This window comes from Lissotriton vulgaris, chromosome 3_1, assembly GCF_964263255.1.
Source record: "Lissotriton vulgaris chromosome 3_1, aLisVul1.2, whole genome shotgun sequence".
Lineage (NCBI taxonomy): Eukaryota > Metazoa > Chordata > Amphibia > Caudata > Salamandridae > Lissotriton > Lissotriton vulgaris.
Window position 1 is genome coordinate 610,802,217 of NC_141689.1, and position 26,128 is coordinate 610,828,344.

The window sequence follows — 26,128 nt, forward strand, 5'->3', positions numbered from 1 at the left end:
GATTCTTTGGGACAACCATCCTGTCTTGTCTAACTCCACCTGAGCCCAATTGCCAGAGTGCAGAGATTGAAGAGCCCCAAGAAGGTGTAGTGGTAATTTCCAGGCGGCGAGTTTTCCCCTTAAAATATCCCTGTCAACAGAATCAAAGGCTGTCCGGAAATCTACAAAACAACTGCACAGTCTTTGATTTTCCTCCACTGCCTTTCGAGTAATAGCCCACAAAGCAATTCTGTTTAGTCACAGCGCCTGGATGCCTGAGGGCAACTGTAGCGCTTTATAAATTTTATTTTCATTTCATTTAATTTCAAAGCAAAGCAGTGGTCTATGGTTGAATGACCCTCCCGAAAGCCCCCCTGTTCTAAAGGAATTCTCTTAGTTTCAATGGCCCATTCTTCCAGTTTGGTTAAAATAATCTTGGAGAATATCTTTAATGAAATGTCCAAGAGGCTTATAAGCCTATAATGCATTGGGTCTGTACCGCTTCCTTTTTTAAAAATCGGTTTCACAATAGACCCCTTCCAGGTAAAGGGGTAAAGGCCAGACTCTGCAACCCGACTGAACAGGGTAGAGTAAATTTTAGCCCACCAAACACTATTTGTTTTAATTATTACCGCCGGGACATTGTCAGGACCGGCGGCACGAGAGAATTTTATTCTCTCAATAACACCTTAACTTCCTTCCCTGAGAACCAGTTGGCTGGGAGGGTTTGCCCACAGATGTGCTGAGGGCCATCTAAACCTAAAGGTCCCCTGTATAACTCCGTCAGATGAGTGGCCCACTGTGCTTCCGATATCATACAGGTCAGAAACCCCATACTTTGGCCATTAAACTCTTTGACCTTTGGCCAGAATTTTTGCTAATCATTTAATAGTATAATCTCCTGTATCTCCTCCCACTTCCTATGATAAAAAGCTACCTTTTTTGACTGCCCAAGGGATTTATATTGGCGTTTAAGTTTGACCTGCTCTTGGGTGGCTAAAGGAATGAAACAACACCTAGCACTCCTTGCTTTCTGTCTCACCAGTCGTTTCAACTTTTGACATCTGGGGCAAAACAAGACCTTTGAAAGGCTTGTCTCCCGCTTTTATTGGCCCCAAACGGGGAAGAGTTCAGATACTCATTGTAGAACTTGTCAAACTTGCCAGGCAAGTGGAAAAAGTGGAAGGAAGCACAAGGCTCCTCTCCAACGTTTCCCTGTAGTCAGTACCCCCTTTGAACGGGTGGGCATTGACATTGTGGGGCCACTGGACCCCAAGACAGCGATGGGCAACAGGTTTATCCTGGTCTTGGTGGACCATGCTACCCGGTACCCGGAAGCCATTCTGCTCAGGACAGTGACGGACCCGTTGTGGGACGTGCACTGATGGGGATTTTATCCCGTGTGGGGTTCCCCAGTGAGGGTGTGTCTGACCGAGGTACAAACTTCATTTCTAATTATATGAAGTCTCTGTGGAAGGAGTGTGGTGTTACCTACAAGTACACCACTCCTTACCACTCACCAGGTAATGGGCTGGTTGAAAGATTCAACCGGACCCTTAAAGGCATGATCATGGATCTTGAGGAACCAGTGAGGCGTAAGTGGGACGTCCTCTTGCCATGCCTTCTGTTTGATTACCATGTGGTGCCACAAAAGTCCCTAGGGTTCAGCCCCTTTGAACTGTTGTATGGACACCCAGTAAGAGGGGCCTTTGAGTCTGGTCAAAGAAGACTGGGAGCAATCTCCCAGGAAACCTCCATAGGATGTATACAGTTACATGCTGGCCTTCATGAACCAGACTCGGCGATTCAGAGATCTCCCTCAGGCGAATCTGGAAGCCAGCCAGGAAGAGATGAAGCGGTGGTACAATCAGAATGCCACTCTGATTGAGCTTCAACCTGGACATAAAGTTTGGGTCATGGTCCCTGTAGAACCTTTTGCGCTTCAGGACAGGTGGACCGGTCCATTTGAGGTGGTGGAGCGCAAGACTGATATCACCTATCTGGAAAACTTGCAGACTTCAAGGAACCCTTTGAGGGTCCAACATGTTAACCGCCTAAAGCCCCACTTAGAAAGTTCCGAAGTGGGCATGCTCCTAGCAACAGATGATGGAATGGAAGAGGAGACTGAGCCCCTTCCTGACCTCCTGTCTGCAACAGAGCAAGATGGGTCAGTGGATGGTGTCAGTCTCTGACCCCTGATCAGCAGCAAGATTGGTCTTGTGAGTAACCCCCAGATCTAACAAGACCTAATATGGATTCCAACAAGGGAAGGGCACTGTTGACCAGTGCCCCAACCTCTCCCTTACTTTAGACAAATATGTCAGAGCCATGGGTGGGAAGATATATCTTGCTTTATGGTCTTATCTGCAGCCTTTGACTAAGTGTCCCACCTAAAGCTCTAAAATATTATGGCGGAGATGGTAGTAGAAAAGCCCCTAATTGATTTCATCCGGCATTTGTATACTCACGCCTCTGCAACTGTTCGGTTTTGGAGGAATGGGGAAGGATCCCGCCCCTTTAACATCTTAAGAGGGATAAGACAAGGCTGCATCCTCGCACCGTTCTTATTTTTAAATTTATACAAACTGTGTGGAGGAAGTGCCGATAGGGAGGCAAAGATGGGGATGTTCAAATTTTCACCTATGTTGGCTTACGCTGATGATGCTGTACTGCTCTCCACAATGGGTTTGGGCCTACAACGCCTTATCACAGCATACGTGGCCTTCATGAACACCCTAGACCTGAACATCAATCAGGCCAAGTCCTTCATATTAATCGCTGGGGCAGGAAAATAAACAAAAAACCCTTACTTCTGCATGGACTCTTCAAACATTGAGGTGGTGAACACGTTCTCCTACCTGGGAGTTCTGTTTGACAACAATCTTTCTTGGACACATGTGGTGGTTGGCAGGGGTTTGGTCATGGATAGGAGTTTGGCGGCAGTAAAATCATTTTATGGGAGGGTAGTCTCCTGACCTCTTGACCCTATAAAAAAAGATCTATCACGCTAAGTCAATATCAGCTGCGATCTATGGGGTAGGGTTATGGGGGATTGTCCCCGTAGACACTCTCCAGTCAATCGAAAAAAACATTTTTGAAATCATTGACCTCCCTCCCGCAATCTTATTCAAATTATGTTACCCATTTGCAATTGGCTCTCCCATATATTACGGACTCAATTCATATGGCCCCACTTCTGCTGTGGCTCTCAATTTGGCGCAGGGATTCAGTCCACTTGAACAAAAAGATTATCAGTGATTTGCTAAATTTGGAAATCCACAGCAACAGTAGATGGTTAAATTATGTCGAGCAGGAATTTAATGCTTTAGGTTTGTCACATCTCTTCAATGATCCCAACTCGTGTAAAAAGTTTGCCAGGCATAGATTGGTCGAGACTTTTATGGCGAGGGCCCAATACGATCGTAGAGAGAGGAACTATCGATCACAGATGGTTCGGATGCATCAACTGACACCGCCACTGGCAGGTAACAAGTTCTCTTATTTAGCTGAGGTCTCATTCTCAGCCCTTTAGTTCATTTTGATGAGATTTTGTCTGTACCGGATACCTATGATGCTGGGGTATCCAGCCAGAAGTTTTAAACATTCGGATCGGTCTTGGTGCCCTTGTGACTTTAAGTCACCTGACAATGACCTACATTTGATACTCTTTTGTGGTTTGCATGCCCAGGAAAGAAAGAAATTTATCATTCCTATCTTAAAGAGGAACCACTTTCGTTCAGGTCGGGTAGCAATTTATTATCTGAAATCATTACCAAACCAGATAGCTTGTTTTGCCGTGGCATCCTTCCTGTGGGCATGTCTGAGGAAGAGGAACTATGTGACTCAAGAATTAAGTTTGGGGTCCCTTTTATTCTTTGTGGTTTCCAAATCTTTTTATTAACTTTTAACCTAATGCACTTTTTATGAATTTGAGCGCGTAGTAATGGGGGCCTGTATCCATGAATTTAATAAGGTGTTTTTATGTGATTTTACTTTGTGGTTTTTATGCATTTGTATGTACTTTTATGATCATCTGTAAGAAAGATCGAATAAAGTTTTATGAATGAATGAATGACAGCCACAGTATTTGGGTAAGAGGGTGGCAGCACCCTACGAACCTAACAATTCCAGATACTTCAAAAAGCTATAGAACTAGGGAATTGTGGCCACCATTTTGTTACCCAGAGCAACTTGTTAAGCCCTGCTGCTGAAATGCCGTAATCAATACGTCTATGAAATATGAAGATCTACTTCTAACTCAAATCAGAAAAACCAACTTGCGAAAAACAGGACAAACTCCATGACAGATCTGGGATTAGACACCCTGCGGAAAATATGACGACTTCCAAAATAGTCCTCGAGATTTCCACTCCACTAAAACATCAGTATACCCCCTATAGCAGTCTACATCACATTTCAGCATCAAGCAGCTACATGCTTCTGTGTTACTACATTTGTTGATGTTCCAAAATACTCCATACTAGCCACAATCTTTTAAAAATTCACACCAAACCACCAGGTGAACCCCTGTTCAAACACAACATCTCCTTCCATCAACACACAGATGAAACCAGCTATATCTGAAAATGGATTACTCAAACAACAGTTCAACTTTAACACCCTGCATATCTGATACACAATCCTAGATGCAAAACAAGCTACAGCTCAGATTCCAGAAAACAGATAATCTTGTTGTCTTTAAACAAATGTGGGACCTCACTGATTAGCTTGAACATCAAAAAGAAGAAGAGGATGCCATCCATGACTATTTCTCTGTAAACGTCTTTGGGTGTCATTTTAGATTCAAAATGTAACTTAGATACAAACACAGACACAAAAGTGACAGCACAGCATACCAACTGTCACTTCAGAATTATACATAGCATTAGAAATGTCTTTCTCTGAACAAAAAGTGAAGAAAGATTAATCTAGCATACGGATATATCCAGAATCGAATACAATAACGTAATATTCACAGGAATCCGCAAGATCTGTCTCTAATAACAAGCATCTGCAATGCAATAGGTCTCGTCTTTGGGACGATATATGGGAGCCATGCAGCACATTATGCTGGGTGCTGTAATATTTACTGTTTAACATGGAGACCTTTACATTAATATGCACATTTTCACATTATACAATGTCTGTGATAATATTTACAAGATAGTTGCAGCAGCTCTGTTAGAGTGGAAGCCAGCGACCTAGTTAAACACATCACCACTTAAGGCCTTTAATTTCAAGTTTATGCCAGCAGCTGGCATTTCTATCAAGTTAGTTTCAAATGCCATAGTGCTGGAGTGATTTTTTCCATGCACACAATACTAAAACAATTAAACTAAATACTGGGGCCTTTATTTTTTGGTTTATAACCAACAAACAGTCTTCCAGCCAAGTCAAGCGTTTCTGCTGTCTTTTGTCCCCACCGTAAATCATACTGAAATCCCTGTATTAGAAAGCTGCTTCTCGGTTGTAAAAAATCTGGGGGGGTGTTTTCTTGGATAAATCCAGATGGCTGCAGTGGTTAGGAGAAAACATTATGCTTTGGGTGCACAGCCAGTTTTTCTGTGCAGTGCATTTTTAGGTGGAGCCTGAATCAGCGTACGTAATAGAGTACGGAGGAGAAGCCCCCGCACTCCCCTGCCCATATTTGTCATTGGCTTTTATCAGTGTCCTTCATAAATGCAGACTTCTGGTTCAGTAATTGGGTTGTTAGTCCCGCCTTTGTACCGCCTTGTCTTCATTTGTTACCTCCCATGACGACTGGGTCCCCTTACTTGACTTGTTACACGGTACGTTATCTGGAAGCACTATTTTGTTCAATGGGTTTCTCACGGCAGGAACGACATGCTCTGTTTCAGCTGGTTTCCCTTTCTGTTCGCACTAAGGAATTATCACGGCCCAGCGCTGACCCATGTTTTTACAGGCTGGGCAGGTATCGCTGCTTCTGCAGCGTCACAAGGCGATGGCACGCACAGAGGGAACTAACAGGCTTTCACCTCTGAACGCTTCCACCTACACCAAGTGAGCCAGAAATTCGCAGGCTGCTTCTCACTTCTATTTTTCCTTCACAGTGCCAGATGCAGACTCTATGAAAAGTAGAGGGGCAAACAAGAAATCGGTTGGCTGCGGTGAATTTCAAGCAGCTCCGAGGCGAAGCACCGGGTCCCTGAGCCACATACCTCATCGTGCAAGTCAATACCGACATTAGCCGAAGCATCACACACCTAAATATATGTCCCGGCATCCCCTCACAGCAGCACGAGGGGCTTTTCTGCACCCGAGCCAAGAATGTAGAGCACAAGGAGAACATTGTTTATTTGTTTATTCATTCAAATTATCTGCTATCTCAACATAAAAGGCTCCATCTAATCCTTCACACAAAACCAAGAAACCTAGCCGAGGGGCTGGAAAGAGTCGGAAGGCAAAAGCGTGTACATTTGACAGTGTTCTGTCCCCCTTTATAGGATATATTTATTAATTACAGGCTAGGCACAAAAATACTTTGGAGCTAAAGCGACAGTGACGCATGACTCAACTGCACCCACACTGCTTGCTATACTGTGTGTTTTCGTGTTCCTGTATGCAGGCAACGCAAAAAGGGTTCAGAGGCAGCCTAATAGCTGCATGTTGATGCTACATAAAACACAAATATATTGGAAAGGAAGCTTGATGCAATTTTTTATAGCAGACAAAGGGTACCCCCCCCCCCCAACCTATCAAAAGCAACATCTTTGTTGATGTTACGCATACATATACGTACATTTTGAACGTTCATTTCTCTGGGGACCAAAAATTATTTATATATATTTTTAAATGGTACTGTGTATCTGTGGTAAAATAACAAATAAAACAAGCATTTACAATGCAATAGGTCTCGCATTTACGCGAGTTTAAGATATTGGCATTGTAAATGTCAATGCCTTTTATTTAGGTTTTAAAAACCAAAACATAAATAAAAGGCATTGACATTTACAATGCCAATAGCTCAAACTTGTGTAAATGCGAGACCTATTGCATTGCAAATGTTTGTTTCCCTCTACAGTACAGCAGAGTAGAGTGCATATACTAACAGCCCGGGGATGTATGACGTTACAACGCAGGCTATTACAACGCCTGCCTTTACAACGCGGTTTTTACATCGCAATCCATTACAACGCATAGCGCTTTGGGGTGCTAGATAGGGAAAAGTTTCATTTACTATTCCAACACCAGTCCCCGTGGACACTAGGGAAGGTGTTGGATAGTAAATTAAACTTATTCCCTATCCTAGAGCGCCCCACAGCACAATGCGTTGTAATGGTTTGCGTTGTAATGACCGCGTTGTAATGGTAGTGCGTTGTAAAAGTTTTGTTGTAAAGGTTGTTCACCACAGCCCGGACAGCTGAAAGAGAGGTGGCGTGATTTAAAGCTTCCATGCTTGTAAGGTTTACTACAATATTCTGTCTGTTTGGCAGTAGTATCAGGTTTTCTCTTTCTGTACTTGTGAACACAGCTGTGTTTCAGCAATGTAATAAAAAATAGCACAAGCACTGGAACTGGACAGCATCTTCTGGAAACACAGCAAGCAGTTTTATTCGTTTTAACTCCAATGTATCAAAGCAACCAAAATGACTGCCTTGGAACAGTCAGACTGGTGGCAGCGCCAATGAATTGGGAGGACGTGAAAGCACAGTGGGAGAGAGGCCGGGAAGTGGGTGGAACAAATGGAGCAGGATTGTAACACGAGCAGCATGCACATACACTCTGCAGCAAAAAAAAAATAAGACTGTTTGGAAAGCATCAAAAACAGAAACAATAACTTAGCAAACGTGAACTGGTGTAACACCTACTTTAAAATACATTTTCAGCTTCTGTCATTAACAGGGGGAGGGTGTACAGAGGAGAAGGCAGCAGCAGCCCATGAGAGGGAGCGAAGAGCAGCTGTTCAGAATACAACAAAGCAGCGTGGGGCGGAAAGTGTTGTTCTGGGGGCCCAATGAGATTGAATGAACTGGGAGCAGCAGCAAGGACAGAGCAAAAGACAAAGTAGTGCACTGAAGGAAAACATATGGCCCATACTGAAAGGATTCATGTAGCAGAGGTAGTCTCCAGGGTGGAACAAAAGGAGGGACTGCTAAGTGGATTCACCAATTATAAGCCGGCATTTTTAAAGTACAGTAAGAGAAACTAATGAAAAAGATAGGCGTTTTTTGAAGCCCATATCCTAAATACAACATGTCTCTTTGAGACAGCGCATTCACCGCAAGCGCTGCCTAACGAGACCTAAAAAGCAATGCTTTAGGTCAATGCTGCTCAGTATTGGTAGAAAAGGTGCAATGGCACGGGCGCCATTTTCTTTTATTTTTACATAGACCAATCTAAGGTAGCGGGTGCCAGTTTGATCGGTCAATAACAAAAAGAGAAATTGCAAGTGCCTAAAAAGCACATTTATAGAGGGCCAGCAGTAATTTGCTGCAGAGGAAAGGCAACCACAAATGGGCAAGAAAAGTTATCAGGTAAAACACAAGGATATGAGAGTGGAAAAAGCCTATTAAATGGTAAAAATAAGCCTGCTATAAATTCTTGGAATCCCCACAATAGGTCTTTTGCAGCGAGACAGTGAAAGCTGTAGGCGAGACCTAAAAAAATCCCATTACTGACAGAGTGATTGAGCACATTACCAAGTAGCCAAGTCTGGGCCTAAATCTTATTGACCCAGACAGCGCCCTGGGCAGAAAAAAAAAGTTGGTGTTTGTCTTGGGGGAAGGGGGTCTTTGGGGTGTGACAGCAGGAGGTGTGTGCAAGATGGGAGTTGGGCATGGGGGTGCTGCGGTGTGCTGTTTGCATGACAGTAAGTCAGGCAGCTCCCTGCTTCGCCTCTCAGAATATTTGGCACCCGAGCCTAGACCCAGCTTGACCATTTCCAATTCAGGAGCTGGAAGAAGCACAAATGTGAGCATCAGCTTTACCATTTCCAATTCAGGAGCTGGAAGAAGCATAAAATGTGAGCATGGAGGTAGTGTGCTCGCTATTTCACACCGAAGAACATATGGCATATTAACAACTAAATTAAAGTTAAATTACAGATGAGTACATAAATGAATAAGAGGACCAAAATAGACGAGCATGGTGGGTACAGTATAGGTCAGTTTAGGCTGAGCCCATCACAATACAATAATGGGTGCCCCCACAATACAACTTCTCGTGACTACTGGCCCATACAAAGCACCACTTGCCTCAGACTGTCCTGAACAAAGACCGTCACTGTTAAGCTCCCCTACAAAGAGGTTTGAACAAGATAACTTGAGGGCGACCCCCACTTTTCTGTTTTTGCAGTTTTTCTATAGCGTGAACTCAACCTGAAAGTATTGGAGTGCTTTACATGAGCACCAGTTGCGTTACACAAGGACACATTCATTTTTGTGGTAGAAAGGGGGAGATTAAGTGATTTGCTCATAATCACAGGATGTTAAGCCGACGCCAAAACTCAAACCTGGTTCCCCAGCTCCAAAGTCGTGAACTCTGACCGTCAGGCAGCATCCTCTTCCTTCTGTTAACCAGGCCATGACACTTTGTTCCTATTTGGCTGTTGTTTTGAATCAGCAATTCGAGCACACGCAATATGAGGGCTTCTCTCGAGCTACAGAGTAACCTACGTTTTATCAAGGTTGCAAACAGACGAAATGCTGCAGACAGGGGCAGATGAGCACGAAATTATGTGTGGCTTAATAGGAAAGCAAAGCGGGATTCATGGAGCGAGGGGGCCCGAATGAGGAAATCGTCCAAGTAGGAGTGGATCTGAATATTCTCTGTCACCACCGCAGCTTGCGGGGAAAGCCAGGTTGATGGCAGGCACTTCGTGCTGATAGTGCACTAAATCCTCCTGCGCACCGTGCCCAAAGGCCGAAACAGTTAGAACTTTTCAATAATAGCAGTGTACTGGTCCTGTCAACAAACCTTTGGCTGAAGATATTGAACCACAGCTTACAGAAAAAGGCAAGTAGGCCCTAAAATAGCTTGTCCTGATTAAATCGGGATTGCCATAGCGAGCGGATTTTTCAAGCCCTGGTGACCTTCTCAGAAAAGGTGGGATATGGACCCACCATTAGCAGGGTACGATTTTCAAATATTAAATACCAGTAAAGCCAATCCAAAGTGTGGGAGGAGTAAGACCCCCACAAATTAAAGACAACAGATCGCCTAACAGCGCAAGAGCTGTATAGGTTAGTCCGAAAAACAGCCTTGTGCTATCTGCCGGATCATCTTTAAATCTTAGCGATTTAATCGCATCATCCCAGTCTTGCCATCACAAAAATGGCTGACACTAGAGGAAGAAGCAAATCGAGGAAAATGTTGCTTGAATATGAGTTTACCTTGAAAATACAAAAGACAAGACGTGTTTGGCAAATCATGAACAGTTGATTTAATTAAACACTTAGGCCAGGAGCACAGTTATAAAAGTATGTCTGAAGACTGTCTCAAAGTACAATTAACTCAAACAAGTTTTATACATTTCTTTTGGTATTATAAAGTACTTCTGCCAATCCTTTTTTGGTAAAAGGATGCGGGCCTTGTCTGTAGAGTCATAAATAAGGCCCCTGATAGCAAATGAAGATAGACCTCGACCTTGTGTGGACACAATGAGGGCTAGTGGGTAAAGTGTTTAGATCTCCGGCATTAGCAACATGTGATTACTGCATGTATTGTGTGTGACGTGTCCGGTTTGGCTGTGTGTTCCTAACTTCATGTGGCATCTGATTTTATGGTGTTTTGTGAAAGCACGCGCCCTTCGGCCAAGTGTGCTTTAATGGGGCCAATCTCCCTGGGTCATTGTAGTGTCACTGCAATTATCAGGGGGACTGACCAGAGTTTCCTTTTGCGCGTTTGTCTGTCGGCTAAGTGCCACCCTACCTGTGACCAGTTTTCATTTGTTCCCAATGGAATGGTTCCTTTACCTCTAAAATAGAAGGAATACAGTGTACGTTTCCGTACAATTAGGGGGTGCCCCTTCCCTTCTAACCATATATATCTATTCACCTCTGTGGCCCAGATTTCCTGACATGGGGTATCTATATTATAGTTCAACCCTCCCCTTCAAGACTCATTTCGCTTCATATTATCGAGATGGAAGGTGATATACTGGAACTCCATGTCTGGGGTTCATTTGTTATTAAAGACAACAGCCCCAAATATGCTAAGGGCCCCCCTAGAACCACAGATTGAATCAGGAGCAGACGCGTTCATGTACAGATGCAGTGGTTTGGCTACCTCCAAGAATCTCTTTTCTGGAAAGTCTCAGGGTCAAACAGCATCCTCCCCTGTGGTGCCCCTCCTACGCATACGATCTAGCTTAGTTTGAATGTCGCTATACTCAGTGAAAAAGTACAATGCTGTGGGACTGGTCTCGTATTAGGTTAGATTCACTACTTCTATATGGGGTTCTACTCTGTTAGGTTGTATCTCAGCCCTAATCCTACGTAGGTATAGGTGGAGAAGACATTTGGCTTTTTTAAGGGCTACCTTTTGGGACAAGTAAAAGCCTGTCTGCGCCTACTGCATGCGTAATCAGTGAACAGAACAGGCGTAACATGACCTAGCGGTTGTCTTGGAATCCACAGCCGTAATGTGCTGATACCACAGGTTGTGTAAGAGAGCACTGTGTAGCGCATGTGGAATGCTAGTGTTGGGTTGGGTGTAATTATAAGTGATGTCGGAGAGGTCCCCAAGCAAGAAGGGTGATAGCTTCGGGGTGGACTCCATTAGACTAGGCAGACGAGGCAGTTCTTTGCTGACGAATGATGCAGCTATACCCTTAGCAAACAAAGGGTACATAGAAGTGTAACAATACACAACTTATTGAACATTGCAGGTCTTGGGATGAATCAAGGTGAGAAGTCTTGTAGATCTCTTGTGATTGGGAGTAATTAACTTGAAAGCTCAAAACAAAAAGTTCAAGATACTGTTCGTACTTCTCAATTCACACATTGCAGATGTGATTGGGGTGTTGATGTGGCCGCTAAAAAGGTTTTGCACTTGGATGTTCTATTGCAAACCTGTTGAATAAGTTCATTGGTTAGTTCAGAAAACAGTGCATTATTGAATGTGCCATCATTTTCTCTCGGTTCCTGTCCTTTCCTTTTAAGGGTATGCACTCCATGCCCCACTCAGAGTATCTTTTTTTGAAAAGCGCATGGGTTGTTGGGCCTCCCCCCTTTCTTTCTTTGACACGGTAATCTCATGAACATAGGATGGTATCAATTTTAGCTAGGGCTCCATGGGCTTTGCAAGCCTCTCTTTCTCTAATGTGTACACAGGGGGTGATACTGGCATGGGTGGTGTCTTTTGAACTTCACGTGTGCGAGCGATGTATAAAGAGGGGGCGTGTATCAATTGAATGTTGTTCCCATCATGCTCGGTGATTGTCAGGGTGACTGCTGAGATGCAAGCTTGGGCGAACACCATGTTAGTCTGCTCTCTGATGAGGCTACTTAGCAGACTCTTTATATCACCTATCGCTAAGTTTACTCCTGCAATGTTCTTCTCAACACTTGAGATCCATTCCCCTGCTCCATTCAGCAGGGGTGGCAATTTGGTCCTTAACCCTTCTTTAGCCATCTGATCAAAAAGGCACATAGATGTTACCCGACGTGCCCTTCTGTAGCAGCGGGAACATTTTGGTTTGGGGTAGCTACATTGGTCTCTCACAAATACAACGTTTCCATCTGATCTCCTAGGCAATCCTACATGTAGGGGAAGTTCCACTTGTGATCTCCATCTCCATGCCGATGCAGTCTGACCGCAACGTTCATGTCCTCTATTCGAAGGATCCTCCTCCGGCCAGGGTCTATCATACAGGTTCTTTACCTCGGTCCAGCGGGCTAACAGGTGGCACAATGGAAAGCAAAGAGCTCACCTTCCTCTTGGGTCACTATCTCCCTGGGGGTCAGTTTGTCTGTCCTGTTCATTCTGGAGGAGCAGTGGGCGTCCTTGTCGCTGCTCCCCTCGTGCGCAAGCAAAGGTGCCATCTTACTTATTCTACGTCGTAGTTCAGTTAGCATCAGGCTACCTTGGTCTCTTATTTCCTGGTCAGTCTCTCTCCTATGTTGACGATCTGGTGAGGCCCAGCCCTGACTTACCCTGGAAACGGAGGCCACACCTAAGCCCTCCCTCCCCCAAGTGGCTGTCTGAACAGAATGCACATCACCAGCCCCTGTCACTCCAAGGCCAGACAGTCAATACACAACCTAGCAGAGGCACACTGGATGGTTAGGCAAGAAAATACCTACTTTCTAAAAGTGGTATTTTCAAACCCAGAATGTAAAAATCACCCTCACTAACAGATGCATCACAACATTCTGAGTTCAAGCATATCAAACTTTGTTTTCCTATCTTGTTCTCAGTAATGCTCACAAGATGTTATAAGAAAACGTCCTTTCTATCCTGTGGGACAGATAGCCTTACAATAGTGAAAAACGAAATTGTCAGTATTTCACTATCAGGACATGCCACAAATATCAGGATGTGTCCTACCTTTCCCATACACTGCACCCTGCCCACAGAGGTACATTGAGCCTACCTTAGGGGTGACTCACATGTAAGAAAAGGGAAGGTTAGGGCCTAGCAAGTGAGTGCACTTGCCAAGTCGATATGGCAGGACTAGACTGCCCACAGGCACTGCAATGGCAGGCCTGAGTTATCTTTACAGGATGCTTATGTGGGTGGCACAATGCGTTCTGTGTTCTGTATTTTGCCTCTGTGCCACTCGTTTTTCCAGTATTTGTGCCCATTTGCCTCCTGTGCCACTCGTTTTTCTCTCGTTTTTGTTACCCTTTTGCCTTCTGTTCCACTCCTTTTTTGTGCCCTTCTGCCCTCTGTGCCACTTGTTTTTCCCTCGTTTCTGTGCCCTTCTTGCCTTCTGTTCCACTCGTTTTTTGTGCCCTTTTGCCTTCTGTGCCACTTGTTTTTCCCTCGATGTAGTGCCCCTTTTTAGGGCTCGCCTGGCGTTTCAGCGCGAAGCGCTGTCGCTAGCGAGCCTTATTGTCATTGTGTTGCCTCCCCAAGTGGTACAGACCGGTGCACGAGCAGACACCGGTCTGTGAAAGCGAGAGCAGCAGGGAACGCCAACGTGCACGCTCAAGGCGTCACGCTCCTGCCCCCCAGCGTCTCTTCCAAGGAGCGCTGCAGGCCGACTTGTTTTCATGTTCCGGCTCCGGGCCCTTCTGGAACCGGTGGGGAGTAATTTGTGGCATATGGTGCGCGGAACATCCCAGGGACCGAGGCTGGGGCGGGTAGAAGGCAGATGTACAAACGCTGCAGATATTTATTCCGCCCCCTGCAGATGCACATGAAGGGGCTGGCGGCCTGGACCTGCACAGCAGCACTTCCTTAACACGCGGTTGTCTGGCCCAGTCGTGTCACTCCAAAGGCGCCCATTCAGGCCTGCCCGGGCTCCCGCCTCCCGGGGACAATAGAGGCCAGTTTATAAACTGCCTGTCCAGTTGCCTGCGCTCTTTAGTGCCTTTGTCTCCGACCTCTCTTAATACACTTTTTGGGGTAGTACATCAATACTCTTGAATGGCTGATGAGCTCTTTCTCCTGCGGGGCCCGGGCAGAAGGGCCGAGCCTCTTCCAGCTTTGAAATGGGCCTTTTCTATCAGACGGCGCTGAAAGCCTCAAAGAGCAGCGAAGAAAGGCGCGGACAAAAGCCCACTTAACCCCTTCGAAGCTAATGACGAGCTGGGCTCGTCATGGCGCTTACCTGCCGTGCGCTGATGACAAGGCCAGCTCGTCATGAAATAAAGTAAAACAACAAATTGCAGCGCAGGACGGGAAAACGCCTAGCAGCCATGTGGTTAACCACAGTCCCCAAAGCCACTGCGCCCGCGAAGAGAGGCGCCACCTTCTTTGACCACAAAAGAGGAGGTAAAGGGGCAAACAGCAGCTGTGAGCTTGTTGGCTGCTGGGTGGGGTCTTTCGCCTCCTGTGGTGACTTTACTTCACGGGCCGGGGTCATGCAGTGAATTCTCTGCGTGATAACATGCTCGGTGCAGGGTAGTGTGGAGAGGCGGATGTGATTTGTAAGGGTGGCAATGTGTGGTCAATATGCAACCATAGACAAACCAAGGGGCGCCACGACTCCTGGGGTCAGGGGTGTACACCGAAAGCTCATGCAGTCACAGTGGTGCTGGTGGGGCCCCCAAACTACAGAGGACCGTCGTTCTTCCAAAGCCTTTTTAATTTGTAATGGGGGGCAGTAAACAGTACATTTGAGGGCCCCACACCAAACACTGTGGAGGAGGCATCATTTGGCCTATGCCACTGCCCAATGCCATATGACCTTTCGTCCACGCTATTTTCAATTACCTAATGGGGTATCCAAGTTGTAGAACATTTTCACAAAGTTTAATAAACTCAACCGATATTATAGCTTAGTGATGGGTCCAGTTGTACACACCAATAGCCTTTATCAGCTCATCAGCTCCAATCTAAGTATTATCATTCGAACCCCTTGCCCTATTGACATAGACTTCACAATCTCTGGGAGATCAGAATGAGGAAGAAGCATTTGCAATGCAATAGGTCTCGCATTTACGCAAGTTTGAGCTATTGGCATTGTAAATAACAATGCGTTTTATTTGAAATGAAATGAAAATAAAATTTGTAAAGCGCTACAGTTGCCCTCAGGCATCCAGGCGCTGTGACTAAACAGGATTGCCCTCAGACGAATAAACAAGGATTCTGGCTATTGAAACAAAAAAGTTTTAAGTTGCTTCCGAAAACTGGTTAAGTTGGAATTGCTTCTCATGTACAAGGGAAGGGTGTTCCATAATCCTGATACATTATACGAGAAGGAGCGTCCTCCTGCTCTGGCTTTAAAGATTCTAAGAGTTTTAGCCAGAAATGCAGATGAGGAACGAAGCGCCTTATTGGGAAGATAAGGAGAAATCAAAGAGTGGTTGATTTCTGGTCCCATTTTCCAAAAAGCCTGATGAGCGATACACAGAGATTTGAACTTTACTCTGTCCTTGACAGGCAGCCAGTGCAACGTTCTTAACCCAGCTTTTATAGATGTTCTTCGTGGGACTCCAAGTAACGCACGAGCAGCACAATTTTGAGCGAGCTGAAGCTTTTTTAGGGTGTAATCCGGTGCTCCAAGATACAGGGCGTTGTTAAAGTCCAAACGGGATTGGACAAGGCCCTGTATGATTATCTGCTTGGCCTCAAATGGAAGAAGGGGAAGGATTTTTTTTGATCACCCTAAGGAGGCCAAAGCAGGTGGCCTGTGTGTTGAAGCTCAGTGACTTATCTAGCCATACCCCCAGGCTTTTAATGTTGTCTCTCGGGGCAGGGACCGTCCCCATGCTCGCGGGCCATAGCAGCTCCAAAGTGGAAGGGGCCGCCGGGCCCAAAAGCATGAGCTTGGTCTTGTCGTCGTTGAGCTTCAAACATGAGCTCATCATCCAGCTCCTCTCCTCCTCCAAACACACTGCTAGGTTGGACAGTGATTGGAGGCCACTCTTCTGCACAAGGGAGACCACCAGCTAGGTGCTTCAAAAACCAAAAGATAAATAAAAGGCATTGTCATTTACAATGCCAATAGCTCAAACTTGCGTAAATGCGAGACCTGTTGCACTGCAATGCTTGTTTCTTCTGTTACCTTCGTTGTCCCTCGCCGCTGCGTCCCCTGCCGCCCTGCCCCCCGACGGCCCAGTGTCCATTCGCTGCCCCCGCCTCCCAAATCCCAGCTGCTCCTCCCTCCCACTTCCCCATATATGCCGGCTGGTGCGTGGCCGCGCTGCCTAAGGCAAGCCCGTCCGCGCCTGGACCGCGCCCAGCACCAGGACCCCTGGCCTCCGCACCCGCCACGACGACAGCCGCCAATACGACACCAGCACTCTGCTCGCTCTCAACTCCGGACGGAGCCACATCAGCTTCAAGGCCGCCCGTAACGCACACACGGCCCCTTCACCTGCCAGAACTACAGCTACACCAGCCTCAGAGCCAATGAACCACCTGCCAAGAAAGACCCCAAGCACCTCCGATGCATACTACTGAACACCCGCTCCACACGCAAGCATGCCGTCGAGCTCTGGGGCCTGCTCGACACAACATCGCCGGACGTCGCCTTCCTAACAGAGACCTGGTTTAACGACTCCTCCGCACCCGACATCGCCATAGCCATCCCAGACAGCTACAAGATCACCCGCAGAGACCGCACCAACGGAGTCGGAGGATGAATCGCCATCGTCCACAAGAACAGCATCAGGGTCTCGACTAGCACAGACGACGCGCTCAGCACCGCAGAACGTATGCATTTCCAGATCCACACAGACCCTAACTCCACCCTCAGAGGCACCCTTGTCTACCGACCCTCCGGACTCCGCCCCCAGTTGAGCGACTCCATCGCCGACTTGATCAGCACGCACGCCCTGACCTCCACCTACTACATCTTCCTCAGAGACCTGAACTTTCACGTTGAGAACAACAACAACAACTCCACAACCCTGATCGATAACCTCGCCAACCTCGGACTGAAACACCTCGTCACAACGCCCACCCACTCCGCCGGCCACACGCTCGACCCAGTCTTCTCCTCAAGCCCGCACGTCTCCGTCAGCCATACCACTGAACTCCTCTGGACCGACCACTGCTGCATCCACTTTGCCTTCCAGAAGCCCACACCACCGCACCCAACAGATCCCCCGCCGCTGCTGGAGCAAAGTCACTGAAGATCAACTACATGCAAACCGCGCTCTCAGCCCACCGACCGAACCCTCGCCGAAGAAACCCCCCCCAGAGAGACACCAGCAAGAGGGCCAGCTGATTCACCCCAGAACTCCTAGCCTCCAAGCAAGCCTGCCGGAAACTAGAGAAGAAATGGCACAGTGAACAAACTCTGACAGCCACGCATCAGACAAGGACACCATCCACAACCACCACCACCTCATCAGGGCGGCCAAGAGGACCTCCTTCAAAGACCGCCTCAACAACAACGCACACAATAGCAAGGAGCTCTTCAACATCGTGAAGGAACTCTCCAACCTCAGCTCCAACACCAACGGCATCCCGCCATCGCAAGCCCTGTGCGACTCCCTCGCCACCTTCTTCCACCGCAAGATTGCAGACATCCACGACAGCTTCAACTCCCAGACAGCCCCAACAGACAGCATCACAAAAGACCCTCCGCACACCATCGACCACAACCCCCTGCTAGCCTGGGCCAGCGTGAGCATCGATGACACCATCAAGACCATGCGCACAATCCACTCCGGCTCTCCGTCAGACCCATTCCCGCACCATGTCTTCAACAGAGCAAGCAGCTCCATTGCACCCCACCTGCGCAAGGTCATCAATCTCTCCCTTGAGACCGCGACCTTCCCAGAGATCTGGAAACATGCTGAGATCAACGCCCTACTCAAAAAAACTAAGTCAGACCCAAGGGACCTCAAGAACTTCCGGCCCATCTCTATGCTCCCCTTCCCAGCCAAGCTCATCGAGAAAACCGTCAACAGACAGCTATCCCGATACCTCGAAGAAAACAGAATCCTGGACCCTTCCCAGTCAGGGTTCCGCAGCAACCACAGCACCGAGACTGCCCTCATCGCCGCAAATGATGACATCAGGACCCTGCTGGACAATGGCGAGACCGCAGCACTCATCCTCCTAGACCTCTCTGCTGCCTTCGACACAGTCTGCCACCGCACACTACGCACACGCCTCCACGCCGCAGGAATCCGAGATAAGGTTCTGGATTGGACCACCTCCTTCCTCTCCGGCAGAACCCAGAGCATCCGCCTCCCCCCATTACGTCCCAAAGCTTCCGAGATCATCTGCGGCGTACCCCAGGGATCCTCCCTCAGCCCGACGCTGTTCAACATTTACATGGCCCCGCTTGCACACGTAGCACAACCTCAACATAATCCCCTACGCCGGCGACACTCAGCTGATCCTCTCCCTCACCAAGGACCCCATCACCGCCAAAGCCAAACTCCACAAAGGAATGAAGGCTGTCGCCGACTGGATGAAGACCAGCCGTCTGAGGCTGAACTCGGACAAGACGGAGGTACTCATCCTCGGCTCCAACCCTTCAGCCTTGGACGGCTCCTGGTGGCCGGTGGCACTCCCGACACCCACCGGCCACACACGCAACCTGGAAATCATCCTCGACTCAACACTCTCAATGACCAAGCAAGTCAACGTCGTCTCCTCCTCTTGCTCCAACACCCTCCGCATGATCTACAGATGAATCCCGACAGATACAAGAAAGACAGTCACCCAGGCCCTCATCAGCAGCAGACTCGACTACAGAAACGACCGCTACGCGGGAGGCCCGACCAAGCTCATCAAACGACTACAACGCATCCAAAATGCCTCTGCACGACTGATCCCAAACGTACCACGTCACGGCCACATCACGCCCCACCTGACAAACCTGCACCGGCTCTCCGTCAAGAAGAGATATCCTTCAAGCTCCTCACCCACGAACACAAGGCACTCCACAAGACCAGCCCAGCCTACCTCAACAGACGGCTCTCCTTCTACATCCCCAACTGCCAGCTACGCTCCGCCAACCTCTCACTCGCCACCGTCCCGCACATCCGAAGAAAAAACACCAGTGGGAGATCCTTCTCCCATCTCGAAGCCAAGACATGGAACACCCTCTCACTGAGCCTACAACAGACCCAAGACCTGCTGACCTTCAGGAGGATACTTAAGAGCTGGCTGTTCGATCAGTAGCCCCCCATCCCCCAGCGCATTGACACCCTCACGGGTATGTAGTACAAATGATTGATTGATTGATTTATTCTTAAAATATTTCATTACACTGCAATTTGTTTCCCTTACCAGAGGAACACAACAGATTATATTTATTTTCCTTCTTTCCTCTTTTTACTGTAAAAACTCATTGTTTGAAATTAAACTTACAAGACTAACCATGTAGGAAATGTTGCATTATTTGGTGCTTTATCTCCATCAAACATATTTTGCTTTAATTTAAAAGATGATCCCATCACCGACTATTGTTCTCACATATTCATGGGTTTCATTTTCTCTGCATAGTCATTGTTAGTTACGTCCAGTTGTACAATTTAGAAGGTTACAGCTGTAGTCTTAACCGTACTAAAGGGTTTAGAAATTGCATAGTCTATGCGTACTTTAGCAGAGAACAGGCACTGGTCCATTCATGAAGATTACAGTGTTAAGAGCCTCTGTTAGTCAGTGTAGATGTCCTGTTCCCAGGAAGACATCGAAAAACGATTGGAAGAGTCAATAACACATCAACTGCAACATTTTATATCCAAAGTGTATAAGTATACGTATTCCTAGATTACTCTAGACCGGATGCCACTTGACCTACCTTCACTTCTCTCTATTCACGCAGATGCTGATGGAGACGTACTTGCAGAAACTTTGGGACCATTTGCTATTGTTCTAGATCCATGCCAGACTTGACTGTTTGCAGTTTGCTACTGCTTTCTAAATCTTGGTTTTTTTTGCTTTAAAAGACCCTATCAGGCTTTTTTGGAGGCCCTTTTTTATGAAGGAAACCTATATCTGATTGATTTATGGCAAAACTTAAATTTGATCTCACTCTCTTTCAACTTGACTGTTTACGAGTTTGACCAACTCCTTTTACTCCATCCCAAATTCTTTAGAAAAGGGAACTATTTCCTTTGGGGAACACACTGATTGTATTTTTGTACTTGACTTAATCATTTGTTTCTTTATGAAATTCTGTAGCACAGCTTAATTTGATATGAATAACTGAATTGATTGCAAATAAAGAAAACCTAATACTTTTAGAAAACTAAAGGTTTTCGAACGGATTCTCATTTACAATCTATCATGGAACAAACTGACATTACATCACATCCCCTTCCCGAAAAGAACAAGAAATGAAGGATAGATGACATATGGAATAAAACAAAGAAAATAAATAAAATACAAGCATCAAGAAAACCCACAGCAACCACACAGATCACATCTAATAGTCCTCCAGGTATGTGGGTGTTCTCCGAGTCCTGGTACTCTGCCTAGCATCTGCAGTACTCTTCCTCACACAACCACAACCACCAACACCAGAACCGAATACATTTCTCATACCCGGACTCACCCCCACATCACCATCACCACCAGTCACCTCATGGTCACTCAGAAGCATAGTTCCCAAGCATCCCTCTTCCTTGTTCCTTATGCACAGTCCTCCTTTTTTGATACAGAGCAACATTCCTACAATCCCACTTTTCTCCGTTATCCAAAGTCACAGAGGACTTGCCAGCTTTAACAATGCGAAATGGAACCTTAAATTAGGTCAAACCCCTCACAGTTCCTCCTGACCGAACCTTGACCCAATCACCTACATAAAGTCTGTAGCAAATCACCCAGTCAGGTTGTACCCGACCATCATTCTGAACCCACTCTCTCAACCAAGAGGGAACTATTTTAGTGCCTGGTTAACGGCCATGCATATTCTGAAAAGGAATGCATCTGTATCACACTATGTGTAGTGGTCCCATATGCCTGCACCATATCACTCACCATGGCTCCCACATCCGCTTGATTGGCAATGGCCAACTGTATGGTACCCTTCACAAACCGGTTGACCCTCTTCACTAAACCATTTCCCCGGGGGTTATATAGTGAAGTGTGAGTATGTCTTATACCAGACAATTTAAGAAACGTTGTCCTCTCTGGCAAAATTAACTGGGTGCCATTATCAGTCACCAACACAAGTGGGACACCTTTTTCCTGAAAAATCTCCTTCAGCATTGAAATGGTTGTCCTTGTGGTGATATCCTTCAAAAATGTAACAGAAATCCACTTAGAATACATGTCCACCACAATGGCAGCAAATCTCATCCCTGACAACTCTCCCATTGGACCAATAAAGTGCAAGCACACAGTATGCAATGGTTTACAAAGGATTATCAATATGCCCTAGCTCGCTTTTACTCCCCACTTTCAACCTCTCCTCACTCCCTTTGCAACTACCACAGCACTCCACCCTTATTTTAACCTGATCATTAAGACCTGGCCACCAAAACTCATTCTTGACTCTCCTCCTAGTCAAGCCTTGCCCCAAATGCCCCTCATGTGCTAGGTCAAATTGCTTATGCTTTGACACAACAGGAGGGATGATAAAGCGATCTTCCCTCATGAGGACATTGGAACCACACACCGACAACTCTTCCAGTACCTTAAAATAAGGCCGCACAGACAGAGATAAAGTACTCTCCATGTGTAATCCCACGACAAATCAAAGAAAACACCTCTTGAAGAACATTGTCCTTTTTCATCTCATCCTGCCAGAGCCATGGTGAATGCACCAAAACCACTCACTACCACATCATGCACAGAGGCCACCGGCCATTCTGCCTGAAAAATTAGGACAGATTCACGATCCACAGTCTCCCACAGCAAAGCTAGCCCTGACAAGCAATCCGCTTGGACATTCCTCCACCCTTGCACAAATATTCCTGCAGGGGCGCCGCCACCCTAGCTAATCTGGCTGCCCAGTTACCCGCAGCTCCCAACGACAAAATCTTGATCAAAGGTTTCCGATCTGTTCTCATAATGAAAGTCGAACCCCCACAAATAGACCCTGAAATATTCAGCCCCCACAGGGCAGCCAACGCCTCATGCTCTAGCACCGAATAATTCCTCTAGGCTTGGGTCAAGGTTCGTGAGGCAAAAGCCACTGTCCTTTCTTTCCTTCCATGGAGCTGGGAGAGTACCACCCCCAACCTAGTGGCACTGCCATCAACAGTGAGTATACACTTCTGCTTGTCAAACAGTAACAAAAACCCTGCCTCACATATGGCAGTCTTAATAGTGTCAAAATACTTCTGTTATTCACTCCCCCACACAAACTTCTCACCTCTCCACAATAATTTCCTCAGAGGTTCTGTCCCGTCCACAAAATTGTCTACAAATTTAGAGTAGTAGTACTCAACAATCCCCAAAAAGGACCGGAGTTGATCTTTCTCAATGCATGCGGGGGCTCCCTTTATGGCTTCCAATAGAGCTCTTTTAGGCCTCAACCCACTACTGGATATAGTGTATCCTAAGTATTCCACTTGTTCACACAAGAACACACATTTATCTTTATTCAAAGTGAGACCAAATTCCTCCAGTTTCTTTAACACCAATCTTAACGTAGTATTATGTCTCTCTGCAGTCCCTCCCCATCACCAGATGTTGTCCTGGAAATAGACATCTTTCACTCCTCCAAACATCTTAGCCATCATACGCTGAAAGACACTCAGTGCCGATGCCAAACCAAACGGCATGCGAGTGAACTGAAATGTGCCTTTAGTAGTAAAAAAAAGCTATCGACGCTTTAGAATCATCATGCAGCTTTATCTGATGATAGGCACTTCTCAAATCCAATTTAGAGATATACCTACCATCTTTCACCAAGGCTAACAACTCATATATATTAGGAAGGGGAAGACATCAGTCACAATCTCTTGATTGAGCACTCTAAAGTCCACACAGAATCTCAGGCGGCCGTCAGGCTTCTGAGTAAGAACAACCGGAGAATTCCATGGTGAAACCTCTACGGGTTCAATGATACTGTCTGTGAGCATGTCATCCAGTAATTACTTAACACCCTCTCTCACGGCAAGTGGCACCTTCCTACGTTTGTGCTGCTGAAAATAAGAAGAGTTGTTTTTCCTCCTGCTTGCGGTAATCTTACACGAGGTTGTTTTCCTGTTGTTTGCGGTAATCTTACACGAGACTACAGCCAATTTCAGCCGAGGACAAACGGAGCTCCGATGCACTACACAAAGTTCTGGATCCAACCCCACAAACAGGGGTCCAATGAGTGAAGCCTTGTATGGGGAACCAGTATTCGGTTAACATGTCACGTACTTTCGCAGGCGCTCGACCAGCGCCTATTAAACAGAAACCACAATTTCAAGTCTGCGTAACCTAACAGAAAATAATGAGTGCTGCAGGAATATAATACAAATGTGAAACAAAACGTTAAACCTACTCCCGCACTATGCATGAAAACACTTTGCAAAAAAAAATCCAGGGAACGCGACAGTGAGCACATTTATACAATTTAGGGCAGTTTATATTTCTAAACTGTCCCGAAGGAATTACAGAACTATTTTTGAGAGCCATGGTATGTTACTTCGTTTTTAGGAACGAGGAGAGTTAGTGATTTAGCTACAATCGCACACATTTGATCCAAGAAGTTTGAATTCGAGCCTGATTATCCAGGTGCAAAGTCGGCTGCTTTAGAAACAACGATCAAGCAGTAATCTTTTATTACCTTTAATTCTCTTTACAAATATGATAATTTGACATGGTCTGAACCTCACGAGAAACAGCGTGGAACTATAAACACGCTAAAGGGACAACTCTGGTTAATTTTCGTCTTACCTGAATAATGTCGGTTTATAATGCACGCTACCCAATTTTGTTTATGTTCATGGACTGCAAAGCACCGCACTAATGGTTCCCCTGACAACTGACACCTCCATTACTAACCAGTTATTTAAAAACGCTATACATGAAACACGCATGCTAATTTGCGTGTCCGTGACCTAGCCCCCGTATATTGTTCTTCGTCTTAGACACGACATTTCTCTTTAGTCCGCAAAATAACACAGTGAATGAGTAGTAACATGATCCCGTGGAAAATTGAACAATAATAAGCCTATTTTAGTATAATAAGAAATAAATATTCCACTGTGACAACATATTAACATTGGTTTAGGCACAAAATCTGCCACAAAAAATAAAATTACCTGGAGACTGAGCACAGTAACTGCTACGAGACAAAATTACCCCTCCCAAGATGGCCGCCGCTTTACACCGATTTCCCTTGGAAACCTACGCGCCACAAAGTTTTGGGTGACGCATTCGTGACATCCGATGGCTTTGCCTGCGCAGCAAAGCTGATTAAATGGACACTATAAGGATACCTGATGAAGTTCTTAACATTAATCCACATTGGTCTGTGCAAATTGCATTAAAAATCATTAATGCCCACTCGTCCTGCTAATTACACGGTCCCATGGCAAGAGAGTGTAACTCTTGGGATAACTTATAACCTACCTTCAGAAGCACTGAGGACATCCCGGGAAAAGCAGGTGCTGTGATGTTACTGAGGCAACGGGTGTGTTTAGAGGCAAACAAGCATCCGTCAAACCAGTTTCTGTTACCGCTACCCCTCAGCTCCCCACGGAACTCCTCCTTCATGCCTCACTATAGGTTACACGTACCTCAGTACCAGCTCGTCACGGAGAGCTCTTTCCTAGGCCCCGCCTTTCACTGTCTGACACGAGTTTCTTAACCCTGTCGCCTCAGATTTTTTTTATTTATTTATTTTTATTTATGCGATTTTATATAGCGCGAACTTTACCCGAAGGTGTCAGAGCGCTTTACATAAGAACCAGTTGAAAAACATAAGGACTTAGGATTACATGCGTTACATAAAGGATACAAACAGAATTTTTTTTGCAAATGTACAAGATGTAAAGTCACACAAGGAGGAGATCCAAATGGATATACTCTAAGAGTCACATAGGAATGGTAGATAGAACAAAGGTCTACTGCATATACTAGTGATTAGAGTTATCTATATATACATAGGGAAGGAATACAAATGGATATACTCTAAGAGTCACATAGGAATGGTAGATGGTACAAAGGTCTACTGCCTATACTAGTGATTACAGTTATCCCTATATACATATATATATATACATACATAGTAGATTGCCTCAGGTAGAGTTCCATTAAGTGGGGTCGGAGAGGGGACGTAGTCACAACACCAAGGGAGGGTGGGAGGGATTCAGGGGTATGGAGAAAAGGCAAAACAGAGAGGGGAATAAACATTTGAGGATCCTCAAGGGGGAAAAGAAGGAAAAGGGTAAAAGACGAGGGAATGGACAAGATGACGGGTCGGGGATCAGAGAAAAACGGCAGAGAACAGCAGCAAAATGGCGGGCAGGACAAGAGGAAAAGTAAAGAAGTCTGAAGTAATCAGAAAGAAGCTGGAACTGTAGATTCATAAGTTACTTTATTTAAGTTAAGATGTTAAGAAATAAGTGAAGACTCAAGATACAACAAAGTCCATGAGAGACTGTGGTCTACAATTGCAGTGCCTCAGGTGTATCCCGTACTGGGAGCTGTAATTATGGTCATAAGA

The 26,128-nt window shown here is 46.1% G+C and overlaps 1 protein-coding gene across 3 annotated transcripts in view; it reads right to left on the bottom strand.

Annotated features, from left to right (window-relative positions):
• CETN3 (centrin 3) overlaps positions 1-25,200 on the bottom strand; it is a 111,726-nt gene extending 86,526 nt beyond the window's left edge. Inside the window, exon 1 of one of the 3 annotated variants that reach the window (XM_086960898.1) lies at positions 25,033-25,200. The gene's annotated coding sequence lies outside the window, so the exon portion shown is untranslated. Of the gene's footprint in view, positions 1-24,354; positions 24,490-24,722; positions 24,997-25,032 lie in introns of those variants that run through there. The other 2 variants (XM_086960900.1, XM_086960899.1) reach the window with 2 other exon arrangements.
• Between the last annotated feature and the right edge of the window lie 928 nt (positions 25,201-26,128).